General features: G+C 46.1%; 1 protein-coding gene across 1 annotated transcript in view; it reads left to right on the top strand.

Moving 5' to 3' along the window:
- TMEM135 (transmembrane protein 135) overlaps positions 1 to 13218 on the top strand; it is a 2087148-nt gene that overhangs the window by 363735 nt on the left and 1710195 nt on the right. The window lies entirely within an intron of this gene.

Below are 13218 nucleotides of genomic sequence, written 5' to 3'. Positions count from 1 at the left end.
TAAAGGTACTTCCATGGCTTTGAATTTCACATGCAAGACACATTTTGTAAGTGAATTTCTCTTTATTTACAAAGAGCATTTTGTTATGTGGCAGATGCAGGTGAAATGCTGCTTTTCATTTTTCTTCATAAGTTAATGAAGGGTAGGCCTTTGGTTTTCTTTTTTTTGTCATTTGTCATTCACACAGAGCCCTTTGTTTTTAGTCTCTGGAAATAGAATTTGGATGTGGCAGTTTAAAAATGAGATGCCTCCTTTTTGTCTGTCAGCTCACAATGTGTCTTTCCAATTCCCTTCTGCAGCTTGGTTTCGTTTTTTGCATAGCCCTTGTCTCAGCTGCAGAAGTTGCATACATTGAATTCACTAAGCACATTAGCAGTGTTGCCATTTTTGATGCTGGCTTTTCCGTCTGCCAGTGTGCCTTCCCCTTACCAGAAGGTATCTCTGCACATTTTGGCCCTAATATGGCCATTCAGTTCATTTGATTTTATGGCTGCCATTAAACCCCACACAGGCTGCTCGGCTCTCTTTTGCCCCAGAACCAGCATCTCTTCCATGCTGATGTCAGCTCCATTTCGCTGTGCCCATCACTATAGAGAAATTAGAAAGGGGGGGGCTCCATGTTTCGATGGCAAAATCCAGTATAGTCTAGCAAGTGTTTGTTATGAGGCTATTCGGACATTTTGGTTTCTTTAAGACTCTTTGTTGAGAGCTTTCAGTACATCCTGACCTCTATGATGTGAACACTAGCAGACTGCTATTGCACACACAACAGGTTTGTGCGTATTAAGGATATGCCCAAATCATGTTGGGTGTGCAATAGCAGTCTTCTAGTGTTCACACCATAGGGGTCATCTGGTTCCGGGAATGACGAAAGACCAATTTGTGCCAGTCACTTTGGGCTCGTCTTTACTCCAGTAGGTTTGGCCTTTGGTTCAGCAAAGGTTTACCTGTATTTTGTGTGTTCAGTAATGATTTTGGTTCTCTAGCATAGTGTGATTTCTCAACACAACCTAAACCAAAAGAGATTTTCAAGTGATGATATGCCTCATTAACCTAGTGATGGCTCCAATTACAATTATTCAGACTACAGTCTATCGCATTCCCATAAAAGGCTAGAAGAATGGCAGTTAGGCACTATACAAATGTCACATAACATGCCATTATCAAGGTCAAGGAATTGGTTGTGTGGCTAAATTAGTGCAAGATTTGGAAATGTTCACTTCATTGGTTTGTACACATTATGTCATAATGTAATGTTTATTTTAAACTGTTACCACACCAAAGTGGGCATTAATCATTTTAACCCCATAAAGCATATACAAATATAAAAATACTGAGTACTTAGGTATTGCGTGATACGCTTTAAGAGAGGACATCAGACCCATGCAGTTGTCCAACGTCCCTGCCTACGCTTGACACACAAGCCATTTAAGAACACTGTACCTTTTATTTAAAGTACCTGCTCTGCCTCTCAGCCTGCGTTTGACGATGAAGCTACCAAGGGCTATCTGGAGGCAGGTGACCTTTATGGTGGAAGAGCTTGTGCCAGCCAGATTGTCTGGATCGCCATGTGCAAGCCACCAGGCCCGCCTGTTGGTGTAGTGGGTGGAGGCCAACAAGCTAGGGTAGGTGAGGACAGCCCTTCCATCTTACACCTTTGCGCCTAGAAACACTTGCGTACAGGCGCGTTATAAATGCCATATCATATAATACCTTTCCCCACAAAACCTGTGGGCATCCCACCATGTCCACTTGCATTTACGTGGCTGCATGAGAGGGCTTCTTGAACGCTCCCTGGGCTTGGGGCTATGTGCCATTCCACTTCCTTTGACAATGTGAAGTTTGTAAGACCGCTGTGGTTCATTCTGGCTCTCACTTGCCCCATGGGACCATGGGTGGCTGCTAAGAATGTAATACCTGCCCTGAGGGGCTCTACCACCTGCTTTGAGCTGGCTTGGGTGGTAGCATGTTTGCTGTCATCTACCATCTCCCTCCACATGGCTGTATAATCGAGCTCTGGTTTCCACTCGTTGCTTTCATTGTGCCTGGAGGAAGATGGGGTAGAGATTGTGGGATATGAGCTGCCACAAGCACTTCCTCTTAATGTAACCGAAAAACGATTCCATTTTCTGCAAATATTTTTGGCACTAGACCAGCTATCGGCGATTGGGGGGGGGGGGTGCAAGTTCACAGTCCCACACTTGAATGCTTAACCGCACTCCCCTTTGGTTCAACATTTTGGACTGGTGAGTCTTACTGTGCCAGATGATTTTGTGATGTGTTTCATGAGGATAGCATGGGGGCAACATGTCTGTCTTGGAAGCAAGACCATGCAGGGCATTAAATGTGTGAATCCCGGTTCCATGCTTAGAGGCTGGTCTCCAGTATTAAGCACGTTTTAAAAGATTAATTCCTTAATATTTACCAACAAGTGGCTAATTTTTTAATGGTTAACAATACCCAGTGTTTACCAGCTTGTGCATTGCCCAAGGATCCTAATTGCCAGTTTATTGCTATTTTAAATGTGCTTGTTTTCTTTTTGTTTTCATATTTCTGATTATAAACCAATCTGTTCAAGAATGGATAAATAATTAACTCCCTCAACTTCACATTGCACCAGTAAGAGCAAGCAGTGTGTGCTGTTCTGCATTTTCCAATGCCAGTCCTTCCTGTGCTTGTGGCCTTTTAGTGACATGCAAGGGACTTGTTTATTTGTTTTATAGCTCGCATTTGACGATAATCTTTTCTGGAAGGAAATTACGTCCTTTCACAGTGTAACATGGGACTAACCGCAAAGGACAGCCAATTTAACTCTCATTGGTAGGGCAGGTGCACATTGGGGTTTAAGGATTTTTTCACTTGCTTAGCCCCTTATATTTCTACAAGCAGCTTGCAGGGACAGTGCGCTTGATCACTTGATGTCTGCTTAACTGGTCGTCCTATTTTAAGTTCTTCCTTGGCATCTGCTTGCACAGCCTCTATGTCCGAAGCAAACTGCTTGGGAAACATATTCTAAGTGTGAGCGCTCCGGATTTCACATGATGTCTCTGCCAGGTTTTGGGGCCGGTGAGTTCTAGTCCACGGGAAGCATTCACAATGGATACGTGCACCTGCCAGATGCAGCTTGCCCGTTCGGGAATTCAAGGGCCTATCGATAAATTGATGCGCATTCTCCAGGAATCCCTTATCCACCGTTACTTTTTCAGAACAAGGACAATAGTAAATCATAAACTGGACAGTGGGCATTCATGATCCTTTTCACATAAAACCGCCTTCGTACAACATAGCACAGTCCACCACATGACCGTTGTCTTCCTAAATTTGCAGTAGAAATACAATATTCAAAGCGGAGTGCCAACCCTGTCTCTGAAATTCAGCACCGCAGCCCATGTGGTGGTAGCCCGGGTTCCTGCAGGCCCGATCACGCCCGGTTGTTATGGGTTGTGAATATGCCAACCCTGCATCCAAAGCATACAAAAAGACTAAAACATGTCAAGTAGACTATTCCCGGCTTGTGCTGGGCAACAATGGCTTTCAGATAGAGGTTAAAACATGACTTGTGTTTTGCAGAGCTAGCTATCCAGGGCAGTGGTTGAAGTGTACAAAAATAAATAGTGCCTGCCCCCACTCCCCATTGCCAAACCCCTGTCCCCCTTCCAAACAAACATATGCTGTTTAAGGGAATATTCAGTGCAGTGCGAGCTTCTCCTTCTTCCAACGCTTTTATCTTAAAACTAAATTATTCCGGAATGGTTTCTTTTTAAAATAATACAGGAACAGTAAAACATTTTTCTTTAAAGTAGAGGAGCACCACCCCAACCGCTGCCACCTACTTCGACCACTGATCCAAGCATGGTGTGTGGCTAATGACGTTAATGCCAGTAAGACGGAGATACTTCCTATCAGGACTTCTGCAGCCTGTTTCCCTCTTACCGCCTGGCCGTCCTCCTTGGGCCCCCTACCTTCACCAGCCCTTGAGGCCAAAAACCTCAGGGTCATCTTTGACTCCTCTCTTTCATTCACCCCTCACATATTCGACCTTGCCAAGAAGGACCACTTCCAGCTTCAAATCCTTAGAGCCATTCTCCCTTTGCTCACCTTTCCCCAGAAGCTCAAAGTTTCCAGAGCTCTGGTCCTCTCTAGGCTAGACTACTGCAACCTCCTCTTCTTCAATCTCCCCCTTTCCTCCCTACGCCCCCTTCAGCTAATCCAAAATAGGCCTGCAAGACTTCTCCTTTGCCTCAAGCTCAGGGACTGTATCTCTCCAGCCCTAAAATCGCTCCACTGGCTCCCAGTGGCCGCAACGATCAAATCTAAGACCCTCTGCATCATCCACAAGGCTTTCTGGGGCCTGTGACCACGCTATCTCCAACTCTCACCCCCTAAATATCTCCCTGCCAGAGCCCTCCCCTCCTCTAACTCCAAGCGTCAAATGCTTCTCTAAGCAGAAAGTAGGGGCAGGTCTTCCTCCCTTTGGGGAGAAGGGATGAATTCCCTAGATTCATCACAGAGCCCATACAGCTTCAACCTTTTGTTTATTAAGTGAAGCATGTCCTATATTTATTGGCTTGTTGACTATATATAAAGCAAGCTATGATCAAACTAATATTTCAAATGAAGAGGTCATTTTTAAAAAGTAAATTATCTGGGAATTACACGTTGACAGGATGCGAGGTGTGGTGTGAGTTTCTTATCCTGGGTCAAACTGGAACCTAAACTAATCCCTGCAAGCCTTCTGTACTTGGACAACATCTTGGATATCAGTAGGAACAGAGGAAAGGCATGACACAGCATTGTGGGCCAAATAATGGGCAAACCATAGACTCTCTGTACCCGGGGATCAGGATTCCTGCAACAAACGATACCTCTATGGATTCTGGAAGCTTGGGCTAAAGGCATCCAGATAATGAAAACTCCAGTCTAGATGAAAAGTATGGTGAAACCTGATGGCACATGCACAAAGGGTGAAGGGACAAGTTTGCCGGCCTGAGTGCACATGGATAGAAAAGAGGAAGAATATGCTCAAAGATGACAAACCTGATGGCACTCGGACCCCGATGGCAGACTGGTTGAGATACTGGAGCTACTGGAAGGTAGGAAATGTCCGTACAGAAAAAAGGAAAACGGGAAAGAAGTAAAAGTCTGAATGCCATGCAGGAGGAGGCGCAAGAGAACTGTCCAGGATATAGACCAAAGGTTCAAAGCCAAAATGGTGGCAAACACAAAACTAACAAGAGGAGATCAAGGAGCAAACCATACGTGGGCCAGGGCCTTTCAAAAAGAAGCAGGTACCAAGGAAGGAGCAAGCGGCAGGAGCCAAAGTAAAGGTGCTCTTCATATGTGGCAAGCTCAGTTGTGGAGCATAGAAGACATTCAATAACTATCTAAAATAAAGTCTTCCAACTAAGATGGTGGCTCGATATGTGATGTGGGAAATCTGGAAGCAATAAGGGAAAGCTTGCCCACAATGGCAGCCATGCTTGTTCAAAGGCACGAGAGACCAATGTCCAAACATATATGTGCCAAGCTTGGTTGTGTAGCACAGAAGACATTAAAGAACAATCTAAAATAGAGCCTCCCGTCTAAGATGGTCACACAATGTCATCCGGGAAACAAGACAGCAATCAAGGAACCCCTGTACACAATGGCAGTCATGCAGTTTGAGAGGGAAAAGTCCACACTAAGATGGCCAACATGCATGTCGCCTGCCAGGAAATACTATTTGGCCAGAAACTGGCATCTCTGCCTCGTCCGAATACCTGCAAACCAAGTTTGCAGAATGTGAGGCTGATAACACGAACCAAGGAGAATGTGCAGCACCAGACTGCACTTGGAGTGCACATGTGGGACTGGGGTTGGCATGAGCCCAATGGCAACGCAAGATGCACTTTGCATTAGACAGTATTGGGAGTGATGCAGCTATAACTTGCATATATTTTGACTATATGTTGTACCAGCTCAGCAATTTAAGCACTCCTAGTAATAGTATTCGGAACATCAGATCTTCTCCATTTGACATTTAATGTAATAGGATGCATCTAATTTAAAGTATTGTCTAGCAGATCAATTTTCCGATTCTGTCTGACTAGACCTCACACTTCTAAATACGTGCATGGAGTGTGCCGTCTACCATGTGTTCAAGACTGGTCTCAAATTCACGCCAGAGCGTGTGGGACCATTAAATGTGGAGTTGCTGCTTTGATTTGTCGGTGGCAGTAATATTAGGTCACACTTATATCATGTGGACCTTGCGGTCCTCCATCCAATCCTCATCTTGTCCCAATTCTTCCCTGCAAGTTTCCCCTTACATTTCTACTTTCTCCTCATCCTCTCCGACACTGCTCGTTTTATCACTCAGGCCCATCCCACTGCCTCTCCTCTTGACTCTATTCCTTCTTCTCTTATTACCAAGGTCTTTACCTCGCTTCTTCCATTTATAACGATCATCTTTAATCTTTTTCTCTCCACCTCCCTCTTCCTTCCTTTCTACAATCTCCCTATTCTTAAGAAATCTTCCCTTGATCCTTCTTCTCCCACTCATTTCCGTCCTCTGTCATTTACCCTACCTTTTCAAACTCAAACCTATACCCTGACAATATTGCTTTAGCTGAGAGCCTCAAAATGATTGCAGTGTGACAATCGACTGAGGACATGAAAGGAAGATATCCACCTTTATCTGAAAGCAAAATGACCACCACCCAGGAGAGCCTACACTCCCTAGGAATAGCCAGGAGAAAAGAGTTCAAGGATCCGTGAACCCTGGAGAATTGAATGGCTGTACCCAATACTTTCAGGGGCAAGCTTACCCTGAGAAAGGTCAAGACCTTTGGACTCGGGTCTACAGTCCTACCAACAGACTAGTTTTTGATCCCTGCAAACATGTCCTTCACTTGTTCTGTTCACCTTGAACCCTCATTCTCTTCTGAGGAAAAGTATTTCTGTTTGGGGTCCCTTACTCCAACCCCCTGTTTATTGTTATTTTTCACGAGTCTCAAAATCATCTGTTGTTCCCCTGGTCCATGACATAACCGACATGTTTCAGTGTATAAACAAAACTTTAAACAGCACCAAATATTAACTTTGCAATGTATGTTTACAGCGTTATAACTCAACTTTAAGGCAAGCTCAGTATTTAGGAGAGCCTAGCAATGGTGTGGGCATGCAAACATCTCCACATGTTTATCTTTGGGAAACCATTTACTATATCCACGTTCACCCAGCTTGGATGCCCATTTATGGAAAACCTAAGGAAGTGCAAGATGCATCCACGAATAGAGCACTGGGATGTTCGGTTACAAGTATTTTATTTGCAAATAATGTACAAACCAGGAAAGGAATGTAACCCAACTGATTTTTATGTCTAGGCAGCCCCTGTGCTTCGTAGACTGTGCCCACTGGACTTGTGTCGCTGATGTAAGCCATTAAACATACAAAAGCTGATCCCACATTGAACAAATTAATTGATCTCATTAATTCTCAACACTGGCATATGAGCGCTGAAGCCAGCATTTTTCAGGAAGGTATTGACCAAGTGGACCTGCTCGCATTTAAGCACATACAAGAAGAATTATGCTTCTTGCTGCTCCTATCAGCTGCCATCTGCTCCTGTAAGAAACCAGAACGTTCTCTGTCAGCCCTCTTTCTTAGCTGCTGCAGCAGCACATAAGTATATCTTCATTACATTTCCTGTGGGGATTGTGAGAAACCTGAGGCGTTTCTCCCAGACTATTCCCGGGGATCCTTTGTTCAGGAGGCCAGGGGAGGGCCATCGCTCTTGGATCCCAACCCTGGGGGCGGACGAGCGAGGGAGGATCACCTGGGCAGGGGCTCCTTGGTGACTATAAGAGACACGTCCATGAGCGAGACATGGTATTCCTCAAGTTCCGATACACCCCTACCCGACATCCCCTCAGTTGTCATGGGATATTGTCAGCAGAGTCCCGTCATACCCCAGCAGGGCTGTTGCTAGGTCTGGAAAAGATCTGGGGCTACGCTAATGTTGAGACTATCGGGGGTCAGGGCAAGCTAGCCTTTTGGTTGTAGCCCATCAGCTTCTATCAGGAGCTACAACCAAAAGACCCGGGGCTATAGCCCCTTCGGCCCCCCCTAGCAACGCCTCTGTACCCCAGTACCTTTCTGTAAGAAAAAGGCGAAAATGACCATGGAAATTAAAACCCAATAGAAAATCCATTACCCATCACAATGCATTTACCCCTTGATCCGGACAAAAACCTACATGTTTTTTCCATGATCTCTAGGAAAACCTACAAGTCCCACACTCCCTACTTCCATTCTAGAAGTCCAACTACTGAGACAAAGAGGAGGCATATGGGAGTCATGAGGATTGCCCATAGGAATTCATGGGCAATGGATTCCTATGGGCAGTGTTCATGTTGTCCCGATAATGAGGTCAGGCAGGGAGGAACAACTGCTCACACCTGACTCCAATCAACTCTTTCAAAGAGTATAAAAAGTCAGCACCCAGGCACACTCTGAGCGAGCTGGGGATGCTGAAGAAACCGTGAAGACCAGAAGTAGACGTTAGCAGCTGGGAGAACCTTGGGAAGCCAGAAGGGGTACGGACTGCCAAGACACTGAAGCCTGTGGGTACAAAGGGGTCTACAGTGTGGCAGGGGAGCCGTGCCCCAGGGAACTAAAACTCCAGCTACACTTTTCTGGTAGTGTTTAAATCAGTACTTGCTCCCTGGGTGAGCTCCAGAAACCCAGGTAGTTGAGGGGCAGGTGATGGGACCCTGACCAAGTGAATCCCCATTGAGGACGTACTAACACCTCATCACTGAGGGTAAAAGATGGAGACTCTGTGACTTGAGGGAAGCTAAGACGGGATAACCTGTTGTGTCAAGAACTTTGTGTAAATCCCAAGAGTGCCTGTAACTGGCGAAGTGGGAACAAAACCTTGAATGTGCATTCTGGGACTTATAGTCCAGAAGAGCGATGTTGTGGGACTGAGAGAGACTGGGGCGACAAGGAGCAGTGGCAGGGTAAACTGAGGAAATAGAGGGGTCCAGAGGCTGTAGTAGAGAGAGATATACAACCATGTTTAACACCCACCAATGAGAAACCTGCTTTGTGCTTCATTGAGGCCTTGAGGAACTGTCTGCTCTACTCTCTACAAACAGCTGAATTGAGGAAACCCGTAAACATTCGAACTGTGAGTTTGAAGTACAAGAGCCAAGTTAAGAGACTGGTTTGATCCCGACGGAGGAAAGCCACTGAGAATTGGAAAATATTGAATATTGAACTGTGCAAGTAACAAAAGGAACTACAAGTACCAGCAGTCACTGGAAAGGAAGGTAGTACCATGAAAATCAAAGTGGTCAGCTATGGTTGAAGTCAAACCCTGTGCCGTTTCGAAAGCCTTCGACGATAAAAGCTTTGAGAAGGGAAAGCCCAACGTGACAAGTAAAAGAAGTCTGTAGGTTTTGACGAATAAAGTTAACTTTTGTTTCAAGGCAGAGGAAGCCTGTGTTTTGACAAGAGACGTTTCTTTTTGAGAATCATTTTTATGTCTAAAAGACTTTGCCAGAATGGTGTGAGACCAGCTGAACCATTGAACTGTGTGCTCGTGGCAAAGAAGCACACTGGCAAAGAAGCAAGAGTGTGCACGAAACTCGATCGTGCTGCCTTGTCCCGTGCTGAAAGCAGGGGGAAGTGCAGCCAACTGCTCAACTGTATTGATATATTATTTATTGAACACTTTTCCTTTTTGTTTGCATACACTACTGTCCCACACCATTTTGTATTTAGAATGAAGGATTGGCAATATGTTTACAAGTATAGGCCCTTTTATTTTGACAGAATCGACTATGACTGTGTTATTATTATTTGATGGTTGTAGCTTGCTCCAATCCTTAGATTTAGGTTTAGATGGGCGTTTAACAACCTTTTGAAATTCAATAAACACCCTTGAACTGTGTCTCATTTGTTTTGGTCTTCATTGATGATACCAAGCCTTTCCTTACAGGGTATTATGGTCAGTGTTGTTTGTGTATGTTCTGAGGATATTTATTAGCTAGCAGTGATAGTTAGCTTAGAGGCACACCTGCCCTCCACTTTGGCGCCACAAAGCCAACCTCCCCGGAAATCCTCCCCCACCTCCCCCCACGCAGTCCGGCGCTTGATCTGATGGCTGAATTCCCGGTCCGTGGTCAGGCCATTATTTCAGAGTGCACCCTCCCTCGACGTGAAGAGACGCCTGGCGGGGCTCATTGGTGTCGCGCTGCAGCGCAGCTCAGAAGAAATAGATTGCAATGCTCCCTGTGGCTGCAGCAGTCTTCTGTAATCAGTGGCCTGGGCTACGCCCAGCATTGAGCCTGCAACACTAGCAGTTAGACCCCCCCCCCCGGCCAGGTGACACAGACAAATGCAGCATCTGCCACGGTAGCCTTTGATAGGCTTAAGAAAGACTTTTTAGAGATGAAGGGAGAGCCTCTACAAGTATGACCCTTGAGCACAGAGGTATCTAAGGAAGGCTTGGTACCAAACGGTGAAGACAGACACAAGTGATCACAGTTAAAAGGGTGTTTATTGAACTTCAAATGGATTGGTTGAACGCCTATCTAAACCTAAATAAAAGGATGGGAGCAAGCTATGACCCTAATCGAGTCTGTCAAAATAAAAAAGGGCCTATACTAATAAACCTATTGCCAATCCTTACTTCTAAATACAAAAGGGTGTGAGGCATTGGTGTATGCAAAAAGGAAAGTGTTCAAGAAATAATAGGTCAGGACGGTTATGCAGTTGACATCCCTTCCCCACGTTTTCAGCATGGGGCAAGGCAGCACATTCGAGCTTCGCACACAATCGGGCTTCTCGGCCTTGAGGATATAGTTCAAAGCACAGACATCAAGGCCTTCTGCTAAAGCCTCTTTTCCAATAGCGTTCTCGTACTGCCGATGGTCTGTCCTAAACAAACAAATGTCAAAGTTCCCTTCTTATCACGATTTTCACATGCACAAGTTCTTGCTTTCAATGTTCATCATGGGTCTCCCTCCTTCTGGCTGAGACCCCCTTTTTATCACAATGTTCACATTTGGTCTCCCTCGTTCGGGCTCGGACCATGTATCTCCCTCATTCGGGTTCAGACCCTCTTGATATGGCTCTCCCTCGTTCCAGCTCGGCTCCACTTGATATGGTTCTCCTTTGTTCGGACTTGAATCATCCTGATATGGATCTCCCTTGTTCGGACTTGGATCCTCTTAATTTCAAAATCGAACACTTTCAAATGTGCAATGGGTTTTGCTTAAACCATTGCAGGACCACTTCGATTCACTTCACACAATTGTTGTCATCAATCTTCTACTTGCGTTTCACTTGGCGGAATACCTTACAGAGACCTTCGATTGAGCGCATTCACGGTGCTAGACCACTCTGTCAGCGATATTGTATCTTTCCTTCTCAAGTTCAAACATTCATCAGTAGTTTAGCATCTGATCACACACATTTAAAATGTTTCGTTCCAGCGCTGTTCTACAATATTGCTGCTAGCAACCTTGACTTCAACACAGACCGGTCTTGCATCGGTTTCCCCAACTCACCGGCTCTGTTGAATTCTCTGGTCAGTTACGCAGGAGGGCTCTCGGTATCTTCGACACACAATGCAGGGTTCTTCAGTCTTGTTTCCTGGCATTACACTTTTTGCCTTGAAGGTACCAGTGTTTTGCCGAAAAGGTCCAGGGTAATTCTCTTCTTAAGAACCCTTCTTGGTTTGCAATATTCCTCCCCTCGTTCAGCTGCCGACTCGAAACCAATATACCTTTGTCTGCTTTGCCTCGCTCAAAGTGCGCTCTCGTGCTCCACCTTTTATCCGTGTGGGGAAGTTTAATGGAAGTATGGTGCGAGTGATTGTCAGTAATTACCTGAGCTCGCCTGACCATAGTGGCGGGACATATCGGATACACTGCTTAGGTGTGAGTCTGTTTTCACCCAGAGCGTGCTGTCCATGTGGAAGTGTTGGAGAAGGGAAAGGGTGGGTGTATAGTTGTTACAGGGGGAGGGATACCATGTCTCACCATCCTGTGTCCCACTCCCACTCCCTGAAGACCCCTCATCCACGTGATCCTCCCGCACTGGTTCACCCCCAGGATCTGCATCCAAAGGCTATGGCCGTGCCCTGGCCACCTGAGGGAGAGATCCTCAGGGACCAGCGAGTGTGACACCTTCTGGTTTCTCACGGGTAGCGGAAATGGGCACAGACGATAGCTTGTCAAACACGAGCAAGGAGGCTCCAGAAAAGCTCCTTGAGGTTATAGAGGCCGCGCCCAAGCCTTCTCCTGAAGAGCAGGAATACAAAGAGCCTAGGCCAGGCACTTCTCTAGAGGAAGCAGCAGCTCATGGCCACATTTTCGACCCAGAGGGGTTGGTCCACCCAAAATCCTCTGAATGTGTACTATTGCACAGAGTGGCAGAGTACCTTAAGTTGAGGCTCAGACCACCCCTAGACAAGGAGGTTTGAGTGCACTGAGAGTGCCGAGGCTGGAGATTGAAGGGAAGGTGACTGCCACTCCCGAACTGGACAACAGGATGATCACCTGCCAAGGGAAATCGATGAAGGATCCAAGGAAAGGCATAGATTGGGCATGGAAGGCAGGCCACAATATATTCCTGGACATTGGGGGTTCATTAGTGAGGTTTCTGTACCTCTCTGAGAAAGCCTGAGACTCCAGAGCACCCGTAGACCCACGGGTGCTGGTGGGATAGGCTCAGCATGCCATCTGTTTACTACACAACCCAAACTGCGCAATCTCTGCAGAAAGGCGGAAGGGGGTGCTTGGTAAAATACAAAGTTGGTGAACGGTCCTCTTCAGAGGCGGGCCCTGCTGCTCAACGATTGCTATTTGCTGAACCCTTCACTAAACAAATTGCCAAATTTGTCAGTAACTTTACTTCCCTAGAGAAGACACAATCTTCGATTAAAAGGGTGTTTTCTACCAAGGTTTTTGCGATGACCGGAAGAGGCAGGGTTGCTCTTCTTGCCATTTCTCTTTGAACCGCAGGTCCCTGCAGAACCGCACATCGTCCTAGTACTGACAAGACCACCGGATGGGCAATTTCCTCGCAACAGGAGGCAGAGAAAGTGGTTGTGGCGGTAGACGTCCAGCAAGACAACCACAGCAGTCTGAAGGTGGGTGTCGCTCATGCAGTGCCTCTGAGCCCCATAGGAGGCAGAACAGCAAGATTTGTGCAGGCATGGGACGT

The sequence above is a fragment of the Ambystoma mexicanum genome, chromosome 7q (assembly GCF_040938575.1).
Source record: "Ambystoma mexicanum isolate Mex_15411 chromosome 7q, UKY_AmexF1_1, whole genome shotgun sequence".
Lineage (NCBI taxonomy): Eukaryota > Metazoa > Chordata > Amphibia > Caudata > Ambystomatidae > Ambystoma > Ambystoma mexicanum.
The sequence above is the reverse complement of the archived record's forward strand: the minus strand, read 5'-3'. Positions and strand labels throughout refer to the sequence as shown.